Here is a 19,226-nt window from a genome sequence, read left to right as displayed (position 1 = left end):
TCCAGGAATTGATGCAGAGTGAAAAGAGCAGAACCAGGAGAACATTGTACATAGAGAGTGATACATTGTGGTAAAATCGAATGTAATGGACTTCTCTACTAGCAACAATTCAATAATCCAGGACAATTCTGAGGAATTTATGAGAAAGAATGCTATCCACATCTAAAGAAAGAACTGTGGGAGCAGAAACACAGAAGAAAACAACTGCTTGATCACATGGTTCAATGGGGATATAATTGGGGATGTAGACTCTAAGCAATCACTCTAATGCAAATATTAATAATATGGAAATAGATCTTGATCAATGACAAATGTAAAATCCAGTAAGATTACTCGTTGGCTATGGGAGGGGGGTGGAAGGAGGAAAGAGAAAGAACATGAATCATGTAACCATGGGAAAATATTCTAAATTAATTAAATAAACAAAATCTTTCAAATTAAAAAAACATAATGATCCATTCTCTCTCACTGCCTGTTCATTAAAATTATCAAAATTTTGTATCATTCACTGTCATGTTACTAGTAATTATGATGCCAGTTCATTTATGTAGCTCTTTAAGATTGACAAGCCTTTCCTCACAGCAACCCTGTGAAATAATATTGCAGGTATTAGAGTTGAGAAAACTTTAGCTCAAAAAGAAAAGAACCAATTTTTCCCATTGTCATGAAAGTTCTTAGGGTAAGGGTTCGAATACAAGCCTGGGTCTCTTCTGATTTCAAGGTCTGCATCTTTCTGCTATGCCACATCATCTCTTTCATTAAATAGCTCCACCAAAGGTCTCAGAATTTAATTTTCTTGGGCCAGTCATATTCAGAGTATAACAACAGGGCAAGTAGAAAGCCAAATCACTATCAACTCATAGACAATGAATGACTCTGATTCAACAATTGAGGCAATGTGGTTTAATATGTTCATTTCACTCTGTTAGGAGAATGTTGTGGTCTTAACAAAATTTGATCTTTCTGGTTTTGCCAGGCATTACTTCTGATGTGTACTCACATGGGGAAAGGAAAGGGAAGTGACATCACCACAATCTCTGGGAAAATGAAGATATGATCTCTCTCTCTCTCTCTCTCTCTTAAATTCAGGTTGTACTGGGAGTGTAAACTAGTTTCTCCCCCACTATGTAGTTCTTCACAATTTGTTCCCAGATCTTCTTTGGACCCATTCTCAAATGATCATCCCACATCCCAAGTGTTGTATGCTCTCATATTAGGATAAACTAAATACCTACCAAAGGAATTGAATATGTGTCAAGTAGAGCAAAAGATGTCACCTTTGCATTTCCCTTCCATATTTCACACATGTGCTGACATTCCATTTTCTGTTCTTAGATCAGCAAGATAGACCAAATGAATAGAGAATCAATAGGTTTCGTTGGTGAATGGTCTCTATCACTTTCTTAAAATCATTCTGGGTGAGTCCTTGCCTACCAGAAGAGCTTTGTTTGTCTGTAGAAGTCCCTATAAATTATATACTTTTATGTATGTTTCTTAATCCTTAACTGGAATTACCCCTATGTTTTCTGCTTCATAATGATCCGTTCTCTCTCATTATCTGTTCATTGAAATTATCATAATTCTGTATCATTGACTGTCATGTTACAAGTAATTATAATGACAGTTCATTTATGTTGAGAGAGAGAACCTGTAATATCAGACAGAATGCTTAGTAAAGTTCTCTCAAATCTCTCAAGTCTCTTCAAATTCTGACCTCCCAGGAATATTTCCAATTTCTACTGATGACAATAAGACTTAGAGCTCTGATGATGTACCCCTTTACAACTCCTAAAAATGTCTCACAGCCATTGGTATTACAGTCTGCATGTAGAATATGCTCCTCAAGGTATAACTGCAGATGATTCAAATTTTTTGTGACCTATAACCTTTGGCTCAGAGTAGCCACAGTATATTTACCTGCCAACTATAACTTACTACAGGTCTGGAGCTCATGTCCCTCAAAGACACTCTCAGTCCTTTAAGACTACTCTCTTGCTCTTGGACCCTAGCCTGTCAGAGCCAGTAGGGGATTGAAAGAGTAGCTCTACAGTCTTTATGTGCTACATGCTTTTCTAAAATAAACATGGGACCCTTGGACTTTGTGGGGACCAACTATAGAGATTCTCTGCCTCAGGCTTTTGTTATTTTTAGATTCTAGTTTTCAGAATTTTTTTCTCTTCTGTTTTAGAAAACAATTGTATATGTTGTTATTCTAGAGTGTGTTTGTATATAAGTCCAATTCCTTTTTCATAACTTACTTGTATGAATGCTTATCATCAATAGCAATAAATGACTGTATCAAGGATAAGTATTATAGCTAAAAGAAGCAGAATGAATTTTATACTTCTAAAATCTTAGTACCCAGAAGTTCACCTAACACATGCTATGATGGCTCATGATGCTCCTATTTTTCTTCTGACTTTTAAAGAGGACCTAGAATACCTTCCTTATTATGACATGAGCCCAGACTACTTGTCTGAGTTCCTCTTGAACTACATATCTATCAGATAAGGCATGTTTGCTAACCTAGAAAACTTGAATAGTTAACTCTAAGTGCTCAGTCCCTTTTTAGTAGCCCCACACTTTTTTGAGAGATTTTCCAAGAATGCTTTCTTTAAGATAACCTGTTTGTCCTGGCAAGCGGTGAATTAGAAATTCTATCTGGTTGTCCAGTGGCAGGGATACATTAGGGAAATGTTTGACATAGGAACTTAGAGAAATTATCCTGGACCTACAAGAGGATCACATATATAGTATAGTGTTGTGAACTGGGAATTGGAGGAGTGTGAGTTAACCCCCAAATCCCATAATATGGACCTGTACTCTTGCAAGGAAAAAAGTTGTGGTGCAGAACAGGGACAATTGGGGTTAACATCCTCATCGGCATTGATCTGAGTCACAGCGCTGGGCCCTTCAGTCAAGAGTAGTTTTTGAGACTTTGGTAGGAATCTCTTGAGAACGACCCAGCACCAATGCATAATGTCTGCACTTTGTCTCTCTTCTCTTACCTTCGCATAGATCCTAGAGACAGGTTCCCATCTTTACTTTCCTTTTAAATTTTTCTTCATGATCCACCCTCCATAGGAAAAAAAAAACTTGTTTTGAATAGAATCAAACCCTCCTTTAGTCTCCCCTTCCTCTTCTTTCCCCATGCCCTTTCTCCCCTTGCCTTTCTATTTCCATGTTTAATGAAATGTATTTATGCACTTAACTTTGTGTGTGTTTTTATGTGTTTTCTCCCCTCCTCTGACCAGTTCAATAGAAATGGAATTTCAAGTGTTGCCCACTCTTCCTACTCTTTCCTTCTATTCAAAGATTATATAAAAGCTTCTGTATAGGTATCCCGATTATGAAAGATATTTTCTCTCTTCCTTCTTCTACTCCAGTGTGTTCCTTCTCTTCTATCTTTCCTTTCTTCTTTTAAGGTAAATTACATAACAAAACCAGTCCCGTGCCCTTTGTCTTGTTATACTTCCTATAACTCCCTAATGATGATAAGATTCTGAGATTCACTTTGCCCTCTGGTTCTAAGAAATCTGAACAGTTTGATGATTTCTTAAACTATAATGCCTGGATTCAGTTTTTGGTCATGCTTTCAGTTAATCCAATGATTGCTAAGTTCTCTCTCATTAAACTGCCTTCCAAGTGAGTTTTTCAATATTTTCTTTTATGTTTTCATTCATTAAAAAGAAGTTTTAATACTTTTTATTGTCTCGTGGCAACAGTAACTTCTGTTTGATCCATTATAATTTTCAAGAATTCTTTTATTTTGGTTTCTATATTTGTACCCCATGTGCCAAGTTGTTCATTTTCTTTAAAATTCTCTCATTTCTTTTCAATTTTCTCCTTGTGCTCTCTCATTTCTTTTCCAACTATTTCTTCTAGTGGTCTTATTTAATTTATAAAATCATTTTTAGCTCTTTTTAAAAGTTCTCACTTTAACTCATATAAAAATTCTAGTTGAACTTGTATCAAGACTGTTTCCTTTGAGACTTTTCTTGGAGATATTTTAGTCATTCTCCTCTTTAAGAATTGTGTCATGAGTGTCTTTGTCATGATAATAACTCTTGTTTATTGTTTACTCATTCTCCCAGTCTGATTTACACTTTTTATTAAATATAGTCCCTGAATACTTCAGGAGGGAATTTTTTCTCCTATTGTATACTCCTAGGTTCTTCTCTTTTCTTAGGGTTGCTATTCAAGATACATTGATTTATTTACCTATCAATGGGCACCTCTTTAGTTTCCAATTGTTTGCTACAATTAAAAGTGTATTTTATACACTATAAATAATTTTGCATATATCAGTCCTTTCCCTTTGTCTATGATCTCTTTAGAGTATAAGAATTATAGAGATATTACTGGATCAATGGATATAGAGTTTAGTGACTTTTTGAATATAATTTCTAATCATTCTGCAGGATAGTTAGATTATTCCAAAACTCCATCAACAGTACATTAGGATGCCTGACCTCCCAAATCCCCTTCAACAATTGTCATTTTCATTTTTTTGTTATTGTTGCCAAGTGGATGAGATAGAACCTAAGACTTCTTTAATTTGCATTTCCCTTATTAGTTACTCGGAACATTTTTTTAATATTACTATGGATAGCTTAGATTTCTTCCCTTGAGACCAACTTATTCATGTCCTTGGATTTTTTATCCATGGGAAATGGCACTTGTCTTTATGTATTTGAAACCATTCTCTCTATTTCTTGGATATCAGGCATTTATCAGAGAAACTTGCTACAAAGATTACTCCACAGTTAAGCATTTCCATTCTAGTTTTAACTTCATTTGATTTTTTGTATAGAATCTTCAATTGTGTATTCTTAAAATCATCCACTTTATCATCTTGGATCCTCTCTATCCGTTGTTTGGTCAAGAATTCTTCCTCTTTCCAAAGTTGTGAATATCTCTTTCCTGTTCTCATTTTTCTGGTGCTCCTTTTTACATCTAAGTCATATATCTATTTGGAGTTTGTATATAGTGTGAAGTATTCTAAAAAATAGATTTTAACCTAATTTCTTTCAGATAGTGATGATATCTTTCATTATTTTAAGGTACACATTATTCTACTTGTTAATTTGGTAAACATAGTGGGATTGTTTGTGACCTTTCACTTTTTCTTTCTAATAAAAAAAAATATTGTCCCTTAGAACTATAAGAAACACACTCTATCCAGATCACTATAGAAATACCCTTATTTTTCATATTTGCTTGAACTTAAATCCTCAGTGTTCTATCACTCTTGCTGTTGGCTCATATGTATAACCCACCAAGCTAACTCTTGCAGAAACTACTTACTGTTACTCAGGCTCAATTGCTAGAATCTCCTGAGCAAGGCTTTAGCTACAGTGATCTTTGCTAGAATTTTTCAGATTTCCCTACCTTTTCTCATGATATGCTTCAGAAGTTTCTCAGCTCTATTTAATCATAATTAGCATATTTCTACTGGTGCCACCTTAATACAAACAGAAGCTGTCTTCGGTTCTTATTTGCCAGGTCTTGAAGAGAAAACCAACTTCAAATTGCTTCTCCCCTCTTTTTCTCTCTCCATTAATCAGACTTAAGAAACCTTCTTAACACACACAACCCGCCCCACCCCAATCCCATCTTGCATTTTCATAGAAATAGAGATTTTGAGTTGGAAGAGATCAAATAGTTCAATCTTCTTACTTCAAAAAAAAACAACAACAACAACAATCTTGGGAGGCATCGTGGAGTGATGGTTAGGGAGCCAGACTTGGAGTCAGAAAAGCTTAGGTTCAGATCTCATGATAGATAACTCCCTTAAGATCTCTGTCTTTCGGTTTCTTCTATATTTCTATAAATGTGTGTTGAACTTGATGGTCTCCTAAGTCCCTTCCAGCTCTAAATTTATGGGTCCTTGTGATGACATTATATTTAGAACTAAGAAATTATATAAAAAATCTCCTTGTGCTCCTGAAGTCCTTCATGAATCTATATTCTGTGGCCTGGAAGGCAGCCTACCTCATTAAGCAAGACAGTTGAAGGAAGGAAGAACAAGCAAGCATTTATTATCTTCTATGTTCCAATCATTATGCTAAAAGTAGGTCATTTAACACTTACAACAACTCTGTGAGGTAGATGCTATTGCTGTCCCCACTTTACAAAAGCAGACAGAGGTTAAATGACTTGCCCTGAGTCACCTACCAAGTAAGTGTTTGGGGCTGGATTCAAACTCTGGTCATCCTGACCTCAGGCCCCATTTTATTCACTGTGCCACATAAAACAAAAGTCAAAATTTGTGAGGATCAAAACTTAAGCATGATCAGAGGCTGAGTCATGACAGGTATAAAGAAATCTTAGAACACAAAGTCTTAATGGCTGAGATGGGAATGAGAAGTCAATAGTAGAGAAGAGATTTAGAAGACCTGCAAGAAAATCCAGAAGCAGGCAGATTGCCGAAGGTATAAGTTAAACAGTGTCTGAGGCAATCTGCCTCTCCCAAATCATATCCTTTTATCATAGCATGAACATTATCCTTTCTCCATCGTGCTGCTTGGCACAAGTTCCCAAATTTATGCTTGGATTTCTCTTTGCCCTGCTGTCACATTAATTCAACAAGCATTTATTAAGTGCCTATTGTATGCCAGACATTGCACTAGGTGCTAGGATACAGAGAAAAATATTGGGAAGTCTCTACCCTCATGGAGTTTACATTCTATTGAAGGGGAACAAAAGAAATGCATACGTGGGCAAATACACAAATACACATCTAGAGATATACATCCCCAGAGATTTAACTCCTTATATACATATGTCATACATACCTACATATATAAATTACTTCCTTTGACCAACCCCATTTTCATGTAGGTAGTGCCACTAGTTTCTAATTCCTTCTTTCAGCTATGACTTTCTCTTTAGTAATGTACTCAGATTTCCCCGTGGGGGATAGATAGCTTTATCCTGTGCAAGAATAAAATGGCTCAAAGATGCAACTGTCTTCCCCAGAGCCAACTTCAACCCTTCCTCCCACAGGGATTTTTATTAATGCTGTTATGCCTGTGTTTCTTTTGAAAGCCTTTCTCTGGGAAGTCATAAAATATAAATCAACAAAATCTCTTTTCAGCCTAGCTCTGAGTCCCATGCTGGGAACATTTCTAGAAATGTTGATAAAATCTCTCTCTTTCTCTCTCTCTCTCTCTCTCTCTCTCTCTCTCTCTCTCTCTCACTGTGTGTGTGTGTATCTGTCTGTCTGTCTTTGCCCAATCCACTGTACTGCCTTGAGGTCTCAAACAAGGACACATGAAAAATCTATTAAATATTTATAATAATCTCTTAATATTTAAAAACTGGTACTTTTACATAAAGTGGCAAAATATTTTATAAACTCTTGATGGATAAGGATTAGTGAAGTAGATTCAAAGAGAAAAAGAGAAAAAGAGAAAGGGAGAGAGACAGAGACAGAGAGAGATGAAAGAGACAAAGCGTGGAAGTGTAGTGTCAACCTCTTAACCAAAAGTCACAATTGTTAACTCTAAATTAACCAAAGAGAAAATGGGTTTTCAACAGTAAAGATGTTTATTATCCATGTATAGCAGTGGTTCCCAAACTTTTTTGGCCTACCGCCCCCTTTCCAGAAAAAATATTACTTAGCCCCTTGGAAATTAATTTTTTTTAATTTTAATAGCAATTAATAGGAAAGATAAATGCACCTGTGGCCATCACCACTTTCCTGGATCACTGCAGCACCCACCAGGGGGCAGTAGCATCCACTTTGGGAATCACTGATGTATAGGAAGAATACAAAGAAAACCTGTGTGAGGGCTTGGATAGACCCAAGCCCCAGAGAGGCTGGAAGAAAAGTATAGGCCTTTTTATAGTATTTAACAAGAGAGAGTGGGAGGTCTCTGTGGTTGTGCAATGTGGAAAACTTCTTCCCAGAAAGATATGTTGTCAATAGCTTTGGAATTTAATTTTGTTAATATGTGTTATCTACATGAACTCCCTGACTTTTTCTTCATTTCTAATATAAGGTCACAGCCTTATCAGATTGTTCCCAATGTTCACAATCATCACAAAAGCCATTAAAACCCTGTTAATCCTTGTCAGAAGGAGCCCCTGCCATCTGTCTTTATAGCTCAAAGGGAGTAGAACCCAACATCACCTGACTGTCTTATGCTCTGGGCTGATTAACTAGTCTATTAGCATCACCACATCTCTTCTTCATTCACCAAAGCATCAAAATTGAAGCTATTTGGCAAGCTAAGGTATAAAATAAACCACAGCTCTTGTCCCCACTGTCATGGATGCATTATCTACCCTTTCTCTACCTCCATACTGCTCCAAAGCAGTAACATCAAGTCAGTGCTGCTGTAACTTCACATGCCCCACATTCTGAATATTTGCTCACTTCTTGCCTCTACTGAGGTTTCTGGTATCCCCTCATTTTAAACAAAGGTGAAGGAGACTGCCCTTTCAGACACAGCTACAGCCGGCAGAGACTTAACTGGACAGAGACTGAATAACATATCCACTAGCAAACATCAATTTCTAATATCCTGATAAACAAACAATTGTTATAAATGAGCCTTCAACAAGTGACCCCTCAGACTTTTTTCACTCTGCCCCCTTTCTAATTCTCAACTAGTCTGCTCTGTATGAAAGCCTCATCCTCTAGAGTGACTGAAAGTCAACAACATTCTGTTTTGCATGGATGACTTCACTTGAATATTGAGCAATGGAATGAAAAAGGAAAAGGAGAATAAATAGAAATCCTTTTGAGACTTTATACTAATGTAGGAGATAAATCATAGAAAAGACTACATATTATTCTATTTTCTAAAGTATATACATTTCAGGTTAAATATTTTTTCCTTTTCACCTGACCAAAAAAAGTAACAAAGGAAATCTCTATTCAATTCAACAAATATTTGTCTATTAGACTGCAGTGGGCAAGATGTGGTGTTAGGTGATAAGGATAGGAAGACAAGAACAAAATTATCCTTGCCCTCAAGGAGCTTAAAATGATTAGGAAAAACTTTTATGCAGAGCCAGTGATCACAGATAAGCTATAACTTGTAAGGATGCCAAAAAGCCCTTGTTGTTGATCAATCATGTCTGACTCTTTGTGACCACTGAACCTCTGGAGTTTTCTTGGCAAAGATACTAAAGGGGTTTGCCATTTCCTTCTCTAGTGAATCACCATTTGTCTTCAGGTGCTAACTACTACCATGACAAGGCAGGGACCCATGAGGCAAATAGAGGTTAAGTGACTTGCACAGAGTCACAAACTAGGAAGTGTCTGAATTTGGAGCTAAGGTAAGGTAAGCTAAGGTTGTCCTGACTTCAGGCCCAGTGTTCGATTCACTGACCCAACTAGGTGCCCCACCAAAAACCCCTCTCTGGTTACAAATATTCCTCATACCTACAATACTTCTTAAGGTTCCTGCTTTTAGATTAAATCTCTAGGAAGTCTCTTTCAAAAGTAAATGTGCCTCAAACTAGCTTCTTTAAGCTTCATTTCTCATTACTGTCTCAGTCAAGATTAGCTGATGGGTGCCTTTACAATTTAAGAAGGATCAGAAATGGGGCAAACTGAGAAGTTGGAAACTTATACTCAGAAATTATAAATTAAAAACCCAGATTGGCCATTCTCAGGCTATGGCACCTCAGGCAAATCAAGTCCCCTCTCTTTGATCTCAGTCTCCTTGTCTGTAAGATAGAGTTGCATAAGACATTCTCTAATATCCCTTCTAGATTAAAAAGTTTTAAACTTCTATGAGAAAAAAATAGAGATAAATTTTGATGAGTGGGAAAGAGAGATGGAAAGATCCAGAATTTGAGTCACTACTTGGAGTATTTGTAACAACAGTGGAAAGAAGACAGGAGGAGGTGTGAATTTCCAAAATGCCTAAGTTACACTGGTGGTAAGCTAATGAATAATCATGCCAGGGCAGTAAAAAGGATCCAGCTAGATTGGCAAGAAAGAGATGAAATCTGAGGAATTAAACCAAGGAACCAGGCAGAGATCAGCTTCTATGACACTGAGAAAAATTCTTTGAAGTTAGAGAAAATCAAGAGAAGTGTGAATCCTAAGTAGAAAAATATAGAAATTGAACTCTGGTCTTAGCCACAAACTACATGCTTTTATTTTATTTTTAAGGCAATATTATCAGTCAATAATCCTTCTTAGGAAGTAGGGGAGTAGTGGGAGGGAGTGGAGAATGAGACATAGATTTTTGGATATGGCTAATGTGAGAATTTATTTCTATTGGGTAAGCATATTTATTTCATATTTATAGCAAATCATGTGTATTATATTATTGTTGTGTAACATATTATGTTATATTTAAAAATAAAAATATCTCTGCTTCAAAAAATAACTCATCTTTGTGAAATTTAAAAAATTTCTCCAATAGATAAACACAGTAACTCGGAAAATCGTCTGAACATCATTCTTGTTGGGAAAAGTGGAGTTGGAAAGAGTGCAACAGGCAACAGTATCCTTAAGAAAACCATATTTCCTTCCAGACTGTCACCACAACCTGTAACTGAGGCAATACAGGAAAGTAATCGGAAGTGGCAAAAATGGACACTGGTTGTCATAGATACTCCTCCCATCTTAAAGAAAGAAGATGTGACAAACAAGTGGGGGAAAGAGCTCTGCATTGTAATTATGGTGATTCAGTTGGGCCGCTACACAGAAGAGGACAGGAATGTCTACAGGCATGTGAAAAAGATTTTTAATAAGCCCCATAAGAAAATGGTTCTTCTTTTTACAAGGAAAGAAGACTTAGGGGGTGGGAGTCTGAGTGAATACCTAAACGAATCAGACAATAAGCATCTTAAGAAGCTTGTTAAAAAGCATAAGATCCCATACTGTGCTTTCAATAACAAAACTGATGAAGAGAAAGAGAAGGAAAGTCAAATTGATGACCTGATGAAAAAAATTATGAATCTCAAATGTTTTCAAGAATGTCAAAGAACATAGTGTGATCAATTTCTGCTTTTTGTATTTCTACATCCTCCTCTCAGTAGTCTCCTCCTCCTATTCCTGCTCCCAGTTCTTTACTGTCTCCCCCCTGATAGATAGCCCAGGCTCCTGACTATAGTCCCTTTTCAGGGAAGAGAGCCTTTGTGTAGTACAGATAGTTCCCAGAAGAGACCAAGGACTTCAAGACCTGTAGTGCAGAGCTATGTAATCCCCCTGCTCATGGCTTCCTATATTCATGGGATTCCCTACTTGATTTCTCTAAATCTTTCCTCAATCTGTTCTGCCAAGGGCCACAGAGGGGACAAGGGCCCATTGAATCCATGTAGAATGATAGAGTCATGCGTGGATCATGTGACTTGAAAAACAGGCCACAGGAAGGATGGAAACCCCAATCAGACCCCCCCCCCGTGTGACTCCCTTCTGACCAACACTTTTTATTACTGGAATTATTGTAATCAATATCTCTAGGAAAGCCCCAAGTCTTGTAGTCTAGATACAAAAATCCCCTTAAAGAAATCCCCTAATCACTTTATAATAAACCAGCAATTAATGAGTTAATATTTCATACCTTCAGCAAAAGCAGCATTCAAAATGATAGAAGCTGCTTCTAATCCTCCTGATTTCTAAGAAATCTGGAGGACAGAGGATGGCAATTTAAAACACTTTATTACTTCATTGCTTTACCACATTGAACTTAACCCCATAGTTTTAGAAGTTCACACTTTACCCAACCTTTTGAAATAAGCTGAATAATAAAAAACTGTTATTGAAATAATATTTGGATAAAATTAGGTCTTGGTAGCCTTTGAATGCTGGTTAGACTAAAAAGTAATCTACATGAGAAAAATGTGTTATTCATGCCAAACTCCCATGTAACCTTGAAATCTATGCTGTTTAGACTTAAAACGTAATGTGTATTATTCATGTCAACCTTGTAGGAAAAAAAATGGTCTTGAAGAAAAAATTATAAAAATAAGCATAGCTCAAAGGCTGGTAGAACAGCTCTAGGCTGATTTGTTGGTACCGGACTGTTCTCAGTTTTCTTTCTTATTCACCAACACCATCAGGCTATCCAAGCCCCCTGTTGATGTGTAGGCTGGCCTTACACACTGTTCTATAGACACTGCATGCATTAGTGCATAAACATGACTTGAATTCATGGGAGGACTCAAAGGTTCTGATCAACCCTGCTTATGTCTTCAAAGAACTGGTGTTAGATTATTTCTGCACGAATAGTTGTGATTATTTCTGATTTTACCTTATTTTGTAAATATTTTGGGGGCACAAGAGCTAATGATGTCATAATTAGAGGTTTCATGATAAGAAGGTTTTGGCTACTCCTCCCCAATTAGCTGAATAAAGACTATAGTTGTAGCCATTGCTGTTCAGTGCTACCTAAACCTTAAGAAGGTGAAGTTTCTTTTTTTAAATTATATACTTAACAACCATCACCAACAAAAAAATGAACTAAACAAATGCATTAGAACTATGTGCAAAACCACAAACTCCACCTTGTTACAATTTGTTAAAAAATATGTATGGTGATATGAACATCCTCTGCTTTTGAATTCCCTTTGCATTTGTTTTGTTTGGATACCTTTTTTCTTGATCTTGTGAGTGTTATTTTTTAATGTAAACATGATATATATTATTTTATTCGTTTTTCACCTCTACATATATTTCCTGTATTTTCTTTGTTTCCAATATTCTAGAGGGCAATTTTGAACTATGCCTAAAGGGCTATAAAACTATGCATACTGTTTGAACCAGCAATACCACTACTGGGTCTGTATCCCAAAGAGTTAATAAAAAGGGGCAAAGAACTTACCAGTACAAAAATATTTATAGCAGCTATTTTGGTAGTGGCAAAGAATTAGATATTGAAGGGATGTTCATCAATTGGGGAATGGCTGAACAAATTGTGGTACATGTTGATAATGAAATACTATTGAGCTATAATAAATGATAAGCAAGATGATTTCAAAAAACTGGAAAGATCTGTAGGAACTGATGCAGAGTGAAACATGCAGGCATGGGAGAACATTGAACATAGTAACAGCAATAGTAGAGGATGATTATCTGTCAAAACTTAACTATTTTCAGCAATACAATGATCTGGGACAATCCTGAATGACTTATGACAATAGGGAGTGCTAGACACCTCCAAAGAAAGAATCACTGGAGTCATCTTCCACATCAGAGTATTTATGGTTTTTGGTTTGGGGTTTTTGTTTATATTTGAGTTTGCTCTTACAAAAATGACCAATATGGAAATGTTTTTGCATGCAAATAAAAATAAAAATTACTTAAAAAAGAAAAAGATCCTATTGCTTTATTTTCATATCAACCTAGGTATTTCTCATGATCAGTCTTTGGTAATTATTTCTATCTTTGAGGACCTGAATTGTACAATTGATTAAGGATAGCTGAATATTCATTAAGGATCAATAGAAGAAACTATAAGATAAAATATTTACTAAGTTTCTTAATCCTCAAATATATTTCAAAACATAAAAAAGTAGGTTTCAAGACATTCAAGATTCTCTTAAAGATCTGATTATGGCTCACAACCTAGTCTCTGTCAACCCTTTGTTTATTTTTATAGAAAGCTTCTTTTTCTGAAAGATCAGTATGCATTTTTTCCTTTTTCTCCGCTCCACTACATCCTTTACATTTCTGATTTTTTCTTCAAATTCCTGTCTTATTTCCTTTTAAAATATTTCCAGGTCTTGCATGTAGGCTCTTAACAGCACTTCAGTTTCTTCCTAAATCTTCTCAGCTCATTCATACATCTGGTTTGTGTAGAAAGAACCTCCATTCTTCTATACTACTTGCTCAACCAAGTTCAGAATCTCTTTTAGCTGGGCCTCCTGCTTACTTCCAGTGGCCCAGTTGTCATAGTCACAGTAACTTCCATCAAACTGGCCTATGAGGTCTTTCAAACCTTTACTGATACTTTCACTTAAGTATCGGTTCAAATCAAAACCTTCCAAATCATCTTTCCTGGTGAATAAAAGGATCATGTATTTCTCGGTTTTGGAACCAAAATTCCCAGAATCTTCTTGACTGCATTTTGCTCTTCCTTGGTGTAATGACTGAGTAGAACCACCAAGGCCCACTGGAAGACATAAGGAAGTAGGAACTTATCTCCTTTGAAGTGTCCAAATCTGACACATCAGTGTCAAAAATTCCAGGAGAATCCACAATTGTAATTTCATTCCCATTCCACAATTGGTTGATTTCACTCAGTCTTTCATCACTGACTTTGCTGCTAGTCTTGACTCAAACATCCATTTTCCAAGGATGCTATTCCCTGTTGCACCTTTCTCAACTCCTGTTTTACCCACCAGGACAAGTTTCAGTTGCTTTTTCCTGGGGTCTTGGTTTCCATAACCTGAGATGTGAGTAATGAAAGTGACAGGGTCAAGCTCTACCTTCAACTGCTGTCCTTTCAGTCTCCCCAGTACAGTACAGTCTGAGACTCTTAGATGGAGTCTCAGAATCACATGCACTCTAGCATTAGGTCCCTCTTTAGCAAGAAGCATGCTAAAATTCTCTAGCTCAAAAATAGGTAATCTTATTGGGAAGATTCCTAGCTTCTGTACATTACAGCTAATGCTTGCCAATGGTATCTAGATACTATTCATCATTTAAGGAAGCCTCCATTTAGTCCTATGCTTTCAAATGTTTTTAATAGAATGTGTGTTATATTTTGTCAAAAAGTTTTTCTGCATCTATTAATATAATAATTTAATTTTTGTTGATTGTGTTATTGATATGGTCAATTATACAGATAGTTTTCCTGATACTAAATCAGCACTGCATTACTGGTATGAATTATACCTGGTCATAGTGTATGATTTTTGTGCTATTTTGCTATAATCTCTTTGCAAGTATTTTATTTAAAGTTTTCCCACTAATATTCATTAAGAAAATTAATCTATAATTTTCTTTCTCTTTTTTTGCTCTTCCTGGTTTTGATATCAACATCATATTTGTGCTATAAGAGAAATTTGGTAAGACTCTTTGCCAATTTTTCCAAATAATGTATATAGTATTGTAATTAATTGTTGTCTAAATGTTTGGTAAAATTCATTTGTGCGTTCATCAATTTTTCCTAGGGAGCTCATTGATGGCTTATTCAATTTCTTTTTCAAAGATAGGGTTATTTAAAGTATTCTATTTCCTTTTCTTTTAATCCAGGCAGTTTATACTTTCATAAATATTCATCCATTTCACTTAGGTTGTGAGAATCATTGGCATATAATTGGGCAAAAAGACTACTAATAATTGCATTATTATTTATTATGTATTATATAATGCATTTATTTCATCTTCATTGGTGATGAATTCACCATTTCTTTTTTTATACTGGTAATTTGGATTTCCTCTTTCTTTTTTAAAAATAAAATCAATAGTTTGTATATTTTTCATAAAAGTAACTCCTAACTTTGTATTCACTCAATAGTTCTCTTGTTTTCAAATTTATTTATCTTTCTTTTGATTTCCAGAATTTCCAATATGGTATTGGAGATTTTTAATTATTTCTTTTTCTAGCCTTTTAATTGCATGTCCAATTCATTGATATGCTCTTTCTCCATTTTATTGATATGATCATTTAGAGAAATAAATTTTCACATATGTACTATTTTGACTGCATCCCACAAATTTTGGTATGCAGATTCATTGTTGTCATCTTTTTAATGAAATTGTTTCTATAATTTATTTCTTGTCCCACTCATTCTTTAGAACTATATTACTTAGTTTTAATTAATTTTAAGTATGTTTTCATGGAATTTTATTGAATGTAATTGTTACTGTATAATGACCTGAAAAGGATGCATTTACTATTTCAGCTTTTCTGCATTTGGCAGTGAGGTTTTTATACCCTAATACATAGCCAATTTGAAAATAGCATATCCCTTTCTATTTCCATTTAATTTGCTCCAGAAGACAATCTTATCTAACTTTTCTAAAGTTTTATTCATCTCCTTACTTTTTTCTTATTTATTTTTCATTTAGATTTATCATTCTGAGAGTAGAAAGTTTCACTCCCCCATTAGTATAGTTTTACTGTCTGTTTCTTCCTATAAGTCATTTAAGTTTTCCTTTCATAATTTCAATGCCATACAATTTGGAAAAAATATGTTTAAATTAATATTACTCTATATATGACAGCTTTTAGCAAAATGTAATTTGTCTGCTTATTATATTTTTGCTTTTGCTTTGTCTGATATCACGATTGCTGCCCCTGCTCTTTTACATCATCTCAGATATAATGGATTTTGCTCTAACTCCTTTTCTTTTTAGTCTGAATGTGTCTCTTGGCATCAAGTGCTTTTCTTATAAACAACATAAAGTCAGATTCTTATTTTTAATCTACTATATTAGTCAGTATGATAGGCATAAGGTGTTACCTCAAAATTGCCTTACTTTGCATTTCTCAAATTGATGATGATCTGGAGCATTTTTCTTAAGATTAAAATACCTTCAATTTCTTCATCTGAGAAATGATGTTGATATTTTTGACCATTTGTCAATTGGGGAATCCTTTGTATTCTTATAAATTTGATTCAGTTCTCTATATATTTGAAAAAAATGAGACCTTTGTCAAAGATACAGTAAAATTTTTTTCTTATAAATTTATGTTAAAGTCATTTTCTGCTTTTGGGGTGGCTGTGGCACTATTACATACTTCATTCCTTTCCTGTTGCTATTTTCAGAATTAGCATGTTTCTACCACATAAATTTTTGCTATTATTGTTATTATGGTGGTTATAATTCCAACTTACATTCAACTACCTTGTGAAAGCATCTAGAACTAAGCTATGTTTTGCCTTTGGGGATATTAAGAAATAATATTCTAATAGTATTTTAGTTTTAAATTCTTGGTTTTACTTTTTAAAAGACCCAACCTTTTTCTTTTTATTATAACTACAGGACTCGGTGAAATTTTGAAATAGATTTGAAATTTTTTGTGGTAATCAAATTGAGAATGTTTTAATTTCATTTGGAGGAAAATCTGGAGTGTACCTTTGACTATAGGTTGGTAAGCTAAGGCAAACCTTGGGATTATTTAATTAACATATCTAAGTCATCTAATAATAAAACTTTAAAGTTATCATATCTACATCATCTCAAAATTGTCAGCATATTAAAATATGATTATAGATCCATTTCCCACTACCAGCATGGTCTTTCCTGGCATGCACTCAAAAAACCAGGTGTGCCTGTCCCAGTTCATAATTTCATGAATTAATTAACAAGTCCAGTATTACCATACTTACCTTACTTTGCTAGTTACCGTTGCATATGGAGAGTCTCTACATATCACTCTAGATATCCAGATAACATTGGTTATCTGGAACAAAACATTCCAGAAAAGATCCAAACCAAGATACACCATATGTAAATGAATGAATGAATCCATGAATATATTATGTTATGGATCAAGATATTGGAGGTGAAGAAGCCATATCAGAGCACTAAGGATCAAAAAATAAAAGCTAAAAAAGCTAAATGCCTAAAGAGTACAATGATACTCCATGATTTATTAGTTCACTGGTTAAGAATTAATGAGCAGCTGGTTAAGATGGCGGCAGAGTAAAAAGCAGCTGCTTAACCTCTCCTAACCAAAACATACAGGACTCCTCAAGAAGACATAAAAACAAATCCAGAGGAAGAAAGGGACCCCACAACAGGGTGCAGCATTGGAGGTACATGGAATCAGGGCATTTACATGCTATAAAGGGGTGAAACAGCTCTCACTAAAATGCGAGCTGAGCAACCCACACCCCCACCCCACACCACCTACAGTGCCAAAGCCAGTGCACAGGAGTTAAAGCGAGTTTGGGGCACAGATTAAGTCCTTGGCAGTTACCTAGGGTCACCAGGGCCTGATCCTGAGAGCAGCAAGACTTAAGACCCCAAGAGGCTAAAGAACGTGCGTGGACTTTGAACACAGACCCTGAAGTGCAGGCACGAGTGCGGGCGAGGACACAAGCCCAGACACGAATCCTGAGCTCAGGGGAGGACTCAGATCTTGAGCACAGGCACGGACCTTGAGTGGGGACCCAGTGAAAAAGGGGTTCACAACTGTGGAAGCAACGCTCTGAGACTATTAAAGGAGCCTCAGTCAGAGGAACAAGTAAGGGGACCACCAGGAGGCTTAACCCTGAGAACAACTGAGACCTCAGGAGCCTAAAGAGCGCAGAAAGACTCTGAGTGTGAGGATAAACCTGAGAGGGATCAGGGCTAACAATTTCAAGCCAGAGACAAGAACTCCACAAGAGAAAACTCAAGAAGAAATCTGTAACACTTTACAACTTTTACACAGATAAAATCCAGACAAAAGAGCAAACAGCAGAGGAGAACAAACAAGTAATCATATCCAAACTTTCCCAAAATAATGAAAACTGGCCACGAGCTAACAAAGAGTTCAAATCTGAGATGCTGAGAAAGATGGAAGAGATTTGGCGAGAGAAATGGGAAATAGCTCAAAAGGAAATAAACAGGTTAGAAGACAGAAACTCCAAATTGGAGAAAGATCCCCAAAAATCAAACAAAATGGTAAGCAAATTGGAAACCAAAATATGGCAAGAAAATAACAGTTTAAAAGGCAGAATTTTGAAATTGGAAAGTGAGGCTCAGAAATCAAATGAACTGATAAGCAAATTGAACACCAGAAATGACCAGATTGAAAAGGAAAACCAAAAGATTACAGCTGAAAATCAGTCCCTAAAGGCTAGAATTGAGCAAGTAGAAGCTAATGATCTCTCAAGACAGCAAGAACAAATAAAACAAAGTCAAAAGACTGATAAAATAGAAGGAAACATGAAATATCTAAATGAGAAAGTGACAGACCAAGAAAACAGGTCTAGAAGAGACAATCTGAGAATCATTAGTCTTCCCAAAAAAGCAGAAATTAATGGAAATTTGGACTCCATACTAAAAGATATTATTCAGCAAAATTGCCCTGAAGTTCTACAACAAGAGGGCAATATAGACATTGAAAGGATCCATAGGTCACCCTCTACACTACCCAGAAAAGACAACCACCAGGAATATAATAGCCAAATTCAAGAGCTTCCAAGTAAAAGAAAAAATTTTACAAGAAGCCAGAAAGAGACAATTCAGATATCAAGGAGCACCAATCAGGATCACACAGGATCTGGCAGCCTCCACACTAAAAGACCACAAGGCTTGGAATATGATATTCAGAAAGGCAAGAGAACTGGGTCTACAACCAAGGATCACCTAC

The 19,226-nt window shown here is 35.7% G+C and overlaps 1 pseudogene; it reads right to left on the bottom strand.

Moving 5' to 3' along the window:
• Positions 1-13,423: 13,423 nt before the first annotated feature.
• On the bottom strand, positions 13,424-14,511 carry LOC123249864 (annotated as a pseudogene).
• Positions 14,512-19,226: the final 4,715 nt, after the last annotated feature.

This window comes from Gracilinanus agilis, chromosome 5 (genome assembly GCF_016433145.1).
Source record: "Gracilinanus agilis isolate LMUSP501 chromosome 5, AgileGrace, whole genome shotgun sequence".
Classification (NCBI taxonomy): domain Eukaryota; kingdom Metazoa; phylum Chordata; class Mammalia; order Didelphimorphia; family Didelphidae; genus Gracilinanus; species Gracilinanus agilis.
Note: the sequence above shows the minus strand (reverse complement) of the source record. Positions and strands in the feature narration are given on the sequence as shown.